Genomic DNA, 7,478 nt, shown 5'->3' with positions numbered 1-7,478 from the left:
CCGTGGAAAGTAAATTTGAAAATGATAGCAGATAAAATTCTGAAAATACACTTTATTCGTAGTATATGTATGTTCAAAGTATACAGAAAAACGCAAACCGGAAGTCTAATCTGACTTAAAGTCTCGTCCAATGACGGGACAATATCCGGATGCCTTTTTTCTCATTTTTCTCCTAAAATAACTCAATCTGAATAATCATATGAATGGATGACAAATGCGACTATGCACTGTTCCTATAGGACACAGAGGCGTATTGATTAATTTATTGTGGAAAGAAGAGAAGCGAAACAAAAAATGAGGTCTTCTCTTTTAATAGTATAGATTTTGAAAGGCTCTAATTATTAATACACTTGCTTAGCAAATGGATCGGCAAGTGCACCGCGTTTATTTACAAAAGTTATGCAAGTGGTATATGCTACACTCCGAAGATCAGGTCATATCAATATAGGTTATGTTGATGATTTTTTATTGGTAGGAAATACAATTGTACAGTGTAGTCTAATTATCCAAGATACTGTAAAACCACCCGTTTTTCATCTTATCTGCTAGTAGTAGTAGTAAGAAATGGTCAAAAATGTCAGCTTGTTACTAGTAGTCACATCGGCCGACCGTTGGTCCGCACGGTTTAACAATTATCACTAGTAGCAGTGATAACGGATAGTATTCTTTTTTTGTGGGAGGTAGAAAAGAATATAGCATGACGTAGGCCGAGCGGTCGCCATTACCACATGAGAGTTTTTTTTTTTTTTAAATAGCTGACATGTGGTAGATCACAGATTTATATAATTATAAATACTTAGAAGGAGAGAGAGATTGAACAGTAAGATATTGCAATTAGCAGTTAACATATACACATAACAATTTTGTAATTTACGGTATAAAGAAAATTTTATTTTGAAATAACAATGAATAATGAGTGATAATGGGTCGATTTTTTTTCTCGCCGTCATGACTGATGACTACATGCCAGCTCTGCAACTTAGAGTCAGAAACAGTAGAGCACTTTCTCATCAGATGTAATGCTTTATCACCTATACGCATGTCTTTCCTGCTTAAATATGATAATCTGCTTAAAATGTCTGTGTGTACTACATGTAAGTCACCGTGCAGTGGTGGATTCAGAACTTTTCCCGCTGACTGACCTAAAGGGGGGGGGGGGTGGGCTCCAGTCATGCTTCAGTGATTCCTTATGTAATCAACCAAATTTTTCCCACAAAAGGGGGGGGGGCGGGCCCCCTAAGGCCCCCCTGGATCCGCCTATGTCACGTAAGACGGTAAGTGCTCACCAACAAAACAACTGTAGATACAGTCTATGCATTCTGAACCCGAGAACTGTATTTTGTGGTTGTGGTTGTAAATGTAACTGTACTCAAAAACTGAACCTGCTAGAACACCTTAACCGTAGACTGTGGCACATAGGCAGAAATTGAACGTTTGCCTAGTAGCAATAGAAAGGGATAAAGGGCAGCCACCCCTCTGTAAAATACTGTTCATAAACAACAAAAACAATTTAAATAGAACAATTGTGAATTTATAATATACTCCGGTTACTAGAGGTGACGGAACTACTACAAGAGAAGATTAGACATGGCAGTGCTACAAATATAGCAATCCTCGCAACCTTGTTTTCCACAGTTCATCCAAATGAATACAACAGCATAATTTGCCTTAGAGTTTTTGGTGACTATCTTCAAAGTTTCTTCCATTTGCTGTCCCAATATTGAGATCATTAGTCTCGATTAATTCGATGTGAAAAAAAATCTTGATGGGTGATAATTATAGCTGATGAGGGTTGCATTCAATATCGTAGCGTAAGTCAAGATCTATCTGCCGTGAAATTTTTCGAAGAATCGGAAAAACGGTTGTTGGGTTGCTGCCCCTTAATTGGTTATTTTAAGGAAATTTTGCCGTTTTTGGTTATTGTCTTGAATATTTATGAATATCATTATAGATTGAGATAAACTGTAAACAGTAATAATGTTCAGCAAAGTAAGATATACAAATAAGTCTACATGATCAAAATGGTTAGTTGAACCCTTAAGGAGTTAATGCCCTTTATAGTAATTTTTTAACAATTTTCATTCATTTGGTTAATTTTTGTAAATTTTTACAAAATATTTTCCTTTGTAACTAAAGGGCCATGTTTATTATGGATAGAGAAAATTGTAAGCAGCAAGAATGTTCAGTAAAGTAAGATCTACAAACACATCACCATCACCAAAACACAATTTTGTCATGAATCCATCTGTGTCCTTTGTTTAATATGCACATAGACCAAGGTGAGCAACACAGGCTCAAGGGCATACGATACAGTTACAGGGGAGGTAATGACGTTGCTAACGTAAAATTTTATTTTCTCGACGTCAAACTGTGACATATCGGGAAAAGATGCTTTTTTCGACTGATTTTTATCATTCAAACTGATTTAATTTGAAAACGAGTGCATGGACCCCTATTTTTTAAAACGACATTTTGTTTCATTTTCCAGGGAGATTATGTGGACCAAGTTTTATAAAACTGTAAATAGTGCAATTTTTTTAATTTTGATAAATATACAGCAAAAAATGACGTTTTTTTCTCAATTCATGACCATTTCATAAATATGAGTTATTTCTGAATATAAAATGCATAAATTTTTAAGATACTTTTAAAATACGGAAATTGCAAATTATTTAACAAAAAACAATTTGTGTTTATCTTTTAAAACAAAAAAGTTACGGCTTTCATTCGAAAGCAAAAATACGGACACAAATCCGAATTTTGAGCAAATATACAAAAGTTCGACCTCATTGAACTCAAAAAGTAGCACATGGAGGTATATTTTTTATAACATATTTGATTTAATCAGGCAAAAAATAACCTATATGGAAATTTTCATCAAACTGTAAATACAGTCAGGTTCAAAACTGTATCGTATGCCCTTAAGAGCATCTAGTTTCAGATGTTCGGACTCCTTGCGATTTTTTCTAAGGTACAGGAAAAACAGGATAAAACATTTTGAAATGCATTATCACCCACTTTTCTTTTTATAGAAGACTATATTAAAGAGATCATTTACAAATTTTTAAAAGATTCTAGATATTTCTTAGGATTTAAGACCCTAAATAATAATACCGGTATCAAGTCCGTTCGCCCTAATTACATGTTCCCCCTGAGTTTGTTCGCCCTACTTTAAAACAAAAAATATTCAAGGCATTGAAGTTGAATATTCTTGAAATTGATGAAATCATATGGAATTATATATTAACTTTATATGATAAACTTAGTACCCATGTTCTTTATTGCAGGTGAAATTAGGGTTTTTATCCCATTTATATTTTTCACTGAACATGTAAAATGTGAGTTCAACTAGGGCATGAATGTACTGTGAACACATTTTCTTATTACCTTATAAAACAGTGTTTCAGCTGCAGCTATGAGATTAGTTTACTCAGAAATAGTTTTCAAAAATCAGGGACTAATGCGACCAGATTTTCGGTTTGGCTTGTATATTTATCATCCTGATTGCCCAGCTTGCGACAAATAATACTTTGCATTGAATCTCATTCTTATCCTTTCCCCCGCGATATAATAAACAAAAACGAGCGCATTAAAACTGTTCCCAAATAGAAACCTGATTGTTTGATTAAAGAGGGAAAATAGTGAGAAAGAATGGTGGATTGATGGTAATTACTTGGGGTCATTCTAATAACCAAAATCCAGTCGGACAACTAAGTTTTTTATACGAAGTCACGATTTGACACATGTAATCACCTTCTTTAAACACTATTTTTGAAAGCTTCTACGATTGTGAAGTTTTTGAATCTGAATTGCTTCAAAAATACATTCAAGTTGTTTAGGAAGTTATTGCAAGTCCATTTTCGACAAAACGTCCAAACACAATGTTCTTCAATGAAAAAACGAAACTCAAATATCTAGTATGGGAACCAATCCTTGATGAAAAATCAGTACTGCCAAATCTTATGATATTTTTCTGGTGGCAATAATTCCGATATAAAGTTATAATACATTATCTTTTTTAGACTCAAACATTAGATATAGCATTATACATGTTATACTTAAAAAGGCTTTATTAGTATATGAAAAGTATATAAAGTTTTATTTTATTAGTTTAGAAATTGGTTGGTCCCCTAAAATTTCAACTGACCCCCTGAAAAAAATATTTCAGGGGCCCAGCTGTCCCCTGGAGATAAAGAGTTAATTTAAAAAAATATGTATACTTTTTTTTCAAATTCAACAGAGTTATTAAACATGTTTGAGAAATAAATGGTTCACATCACATGTAGTAGATTGTAAAAAAAGTTCTAACAGATTTTTTATTTTTACATTTAGGTGATTAAAATGATGTTTAAGCGTGTTAGAAATTACAAAACAAAGTACCAGGTTTTTGTAGGAAAGAAAAGTAAAACAGTAACTACAAAAACTTCTACGCCACAGGAGATTTTATCATTACTAACAGCAGTATCAGAAGATTTTGACCAAGATGAAAAGCTGGTTAACCTTGCATCCAGTAGTAAAGCTCAATCAGAAGATCTTAGTACTCAACAAACTGTAAACCAAAAAGGTATGCAAATTTAATAGTCAATTGTAAATTTCCTTAATTTATGTTAATTCTTGGTTGAAAATAGTTATTTTTCTAAATAGCATAAACAAATTTTTGAGGGTTTATAGTAAACACCCTTTTTGTCTTTCTGTCCATATATTTTGTAAGCAAACTTCTCTTAAATGGCTTCATTGATAGTGATGAAACTTTACACATTGTCTGTACACAACTTGAGGAAGTGCATGAAGTAGAATAATCCTGTTGTAAAATATTTCAAGGGAGATACTTTAACTTACTTAGTTTAACATTGCAGTACCCTATGTGGCAATATATCTCATTAGGCATCAACCCTACTTCTCTTTAATGGCTTCATTGATAGTGATGAAACTTTACACAGATTGAGACTGTGCATGAAGGAAAATAAACCTAATATCAAATCTTGTAAAGTAATTAATTAAACTTTGCACAATATTAGCCAACCATATGAGAGTGCATGTGCATGAAGAAACATTTTATTGGTGTTATATTATTAAGGGGAGATAATATGAATTACATACACTGTTTGTTGTTTATTCATGATAGTATCTTGTAAGCACAATTTCTAATAAACCTGTAAATGGAACAATTGACTTCACACAATTGTATTCAACCATATAAATATATATGTACATGATGAAATATTTCTCTAAAGAGGTGCCATTCAGAGTTATAAAAATCTGTTATCCTAGTCAGAATAATATTATCTAAGTCGTGTGAAATTAAGTCCATCGTTATTTGTCCAAAAAAATACTCATTACGAGTCTTGTTATTAAAAGCAGAACATCTACATGTTCTGTTTTGTTTTGTTTACGGTGGAATACATCCACTTTGTGTTAAATTGCTATGGTGAAAAACACTAACAATGAATATACATGTATAGTACTTTAATGACTTTGAATATAAATTCATCACAGATACCAGGGTTGAAATTTTATGATGATTCTTTTATTACAATTTTCAATTATTTGTTTACTATTTATTTTAAAGTTTATTCTTCTGCAAAGACAAACCGTTTAGACAATTGGACACAACTTAGGCAGGCCTTTTTAGAAACTGCAGTGGAAATGGAATGTCCAAATACCCAGCAGTGTTGTTTATATGGCACTGAAGATACAGATCTTTATACATGTTATAGATGTATAGATTGTTCCTCATGGTTACACATGTGTTTAGAATGCTTAAGAAACAAACATTCTTTGCCACATCTTCACATGTTTGAAAAGTGGATGGTAAGTAAATTTACTCTCATATTAAATACAACCCGTTTGGAAAAAAACAAATATTAAGAATTGAGAAGTTATATAGTGATATTCTGTTGTATCTTTTTTTATTGTTGAAACAGTTCAACTGCAAGTTTATTGCCCTAGATTTTTTGGACATGAAAAAAATGCCAATTGGCAAAAAAGCAAAGCACCAATCCACAAGTGCTATTGTCAAACAACATACTTGAACTGTAGATCCTCAGAAATTTCAGAGGCATACAGATTCATATTTTAGAAAGGCGTATGGCTTGAATAAAAATGCCAACACAAGAAATGTATTATATCTACTGATATGTCCACAATTCTTTTACCTAACTTTGCCCAGGCAGAAAAGTTTCATTTTATGTTTAGATAAGAATTTAGTGTTCCTTCTTTTTTTCTTTGTTTATAGAAAAAAAAAGATGACAAAATCAAAACCACATATGAACATGAATCATAATATGCTAATATGCTTTATGTAAATTATGAATTTGATTTGATTAAGGGATCAAAACGTACAGCTTAAAAGGCTTTTCTGTTAGTGAAATTCTTACTTATACACATGAGGGTATTGTTTGTCAACTGGTCCATTACATCTTTGCCAATCGTAATAAATTTTGTATATTTAAAAAATTTAAAAATGAAATAACATTTTTTTAGAATGGAACCTATGTCTCATATAAGGAAGATAGTCCAGTGTGGAAAACAACACATGTCTGCTCTACATCATATTGCAAAAAGATGGTTATACTGGATGAAAGAGGTATAGGTTCATGAATTTTTTAGGGCTTATCTTTAATATGAAGGTATTTTTTTACTTAAGTTCATTGCACCTTAGTTTTTAGTACCACACAGTAATATTTTAGCCTTTGACTTTCCATCATTCTCATTTCAATGATATATTTTTAATATTATATACATCTAGAAGAACATATTTGATCTTAAAATGTACAACTTAGCTTGCTGTTCAAATTTATAGTAATACAATTAAAATTAACTTATATCTTGTGTTTGACCTATTGTACACAATTTTATGTATGCCATTATAAATTGTAGGACGTCAACACTTGAGACAAGTTCAATTGTGTTCATGTGAGCCTGAAGCTGTTAGTTTGTTGAGGATGGACTTGTGGGCTGCATCCCCAAAACAACCAAGGATGGCATTTCAGTTTGAGCTTCTAAAATGGCTTAATGACTTGCTGCTACATTGTTATGTATCAGTAAGCAGTTTTGTAGATGCGTTGAATGCAAGAATTTCAAAGCGTCATTCTCCATTCATGGGACAGGTAAATATTTAAAACCACTTATTAACAAAAAATTACAGAATCTTGCATATTGAAAATCAAATTATAAAGATATGAAGATAGGATCTGATTCTGAGTAACAATATAACACAGATTGTTATTCAATGTGTGTGCCAGTGATCCGAGAACAATAGAAAAGAAACTTTTCTTATGATAAAGATACATGTTACAAAGTCAATATTTTGTTTCTCATTTGTTTACACTGGTACCTTAAATTAATAGACTATAATCATATTTAGATATAAAAAAAAACATATGCAAAAGTAGAGTGTCTTGTTTTCAATTGGTTTGAGTAGTAACTTTTGAGAACTTTTGGGATTTGTCAGACACCTGTTTGCCAAAACCTGTTTT

This window comes from Mytilus galloprovincialis, chromosome 9, assembly GCF_965363235.1.
Source record: "Mytilus galloprovincialis chromosome 9, xbMytGall1.hap1.1, whole genome shotgun sequence".
In the NCBI taxonomy this organism is placed as follows: Eukaryota; Metazoa; Mollusca; class Bivalvia; order Mytilida; family Mytilidae; genus Mytilus; species Mytilus galloprovincialis.
Note: the sequence above shows the minus strand (reverse complement) of the source record.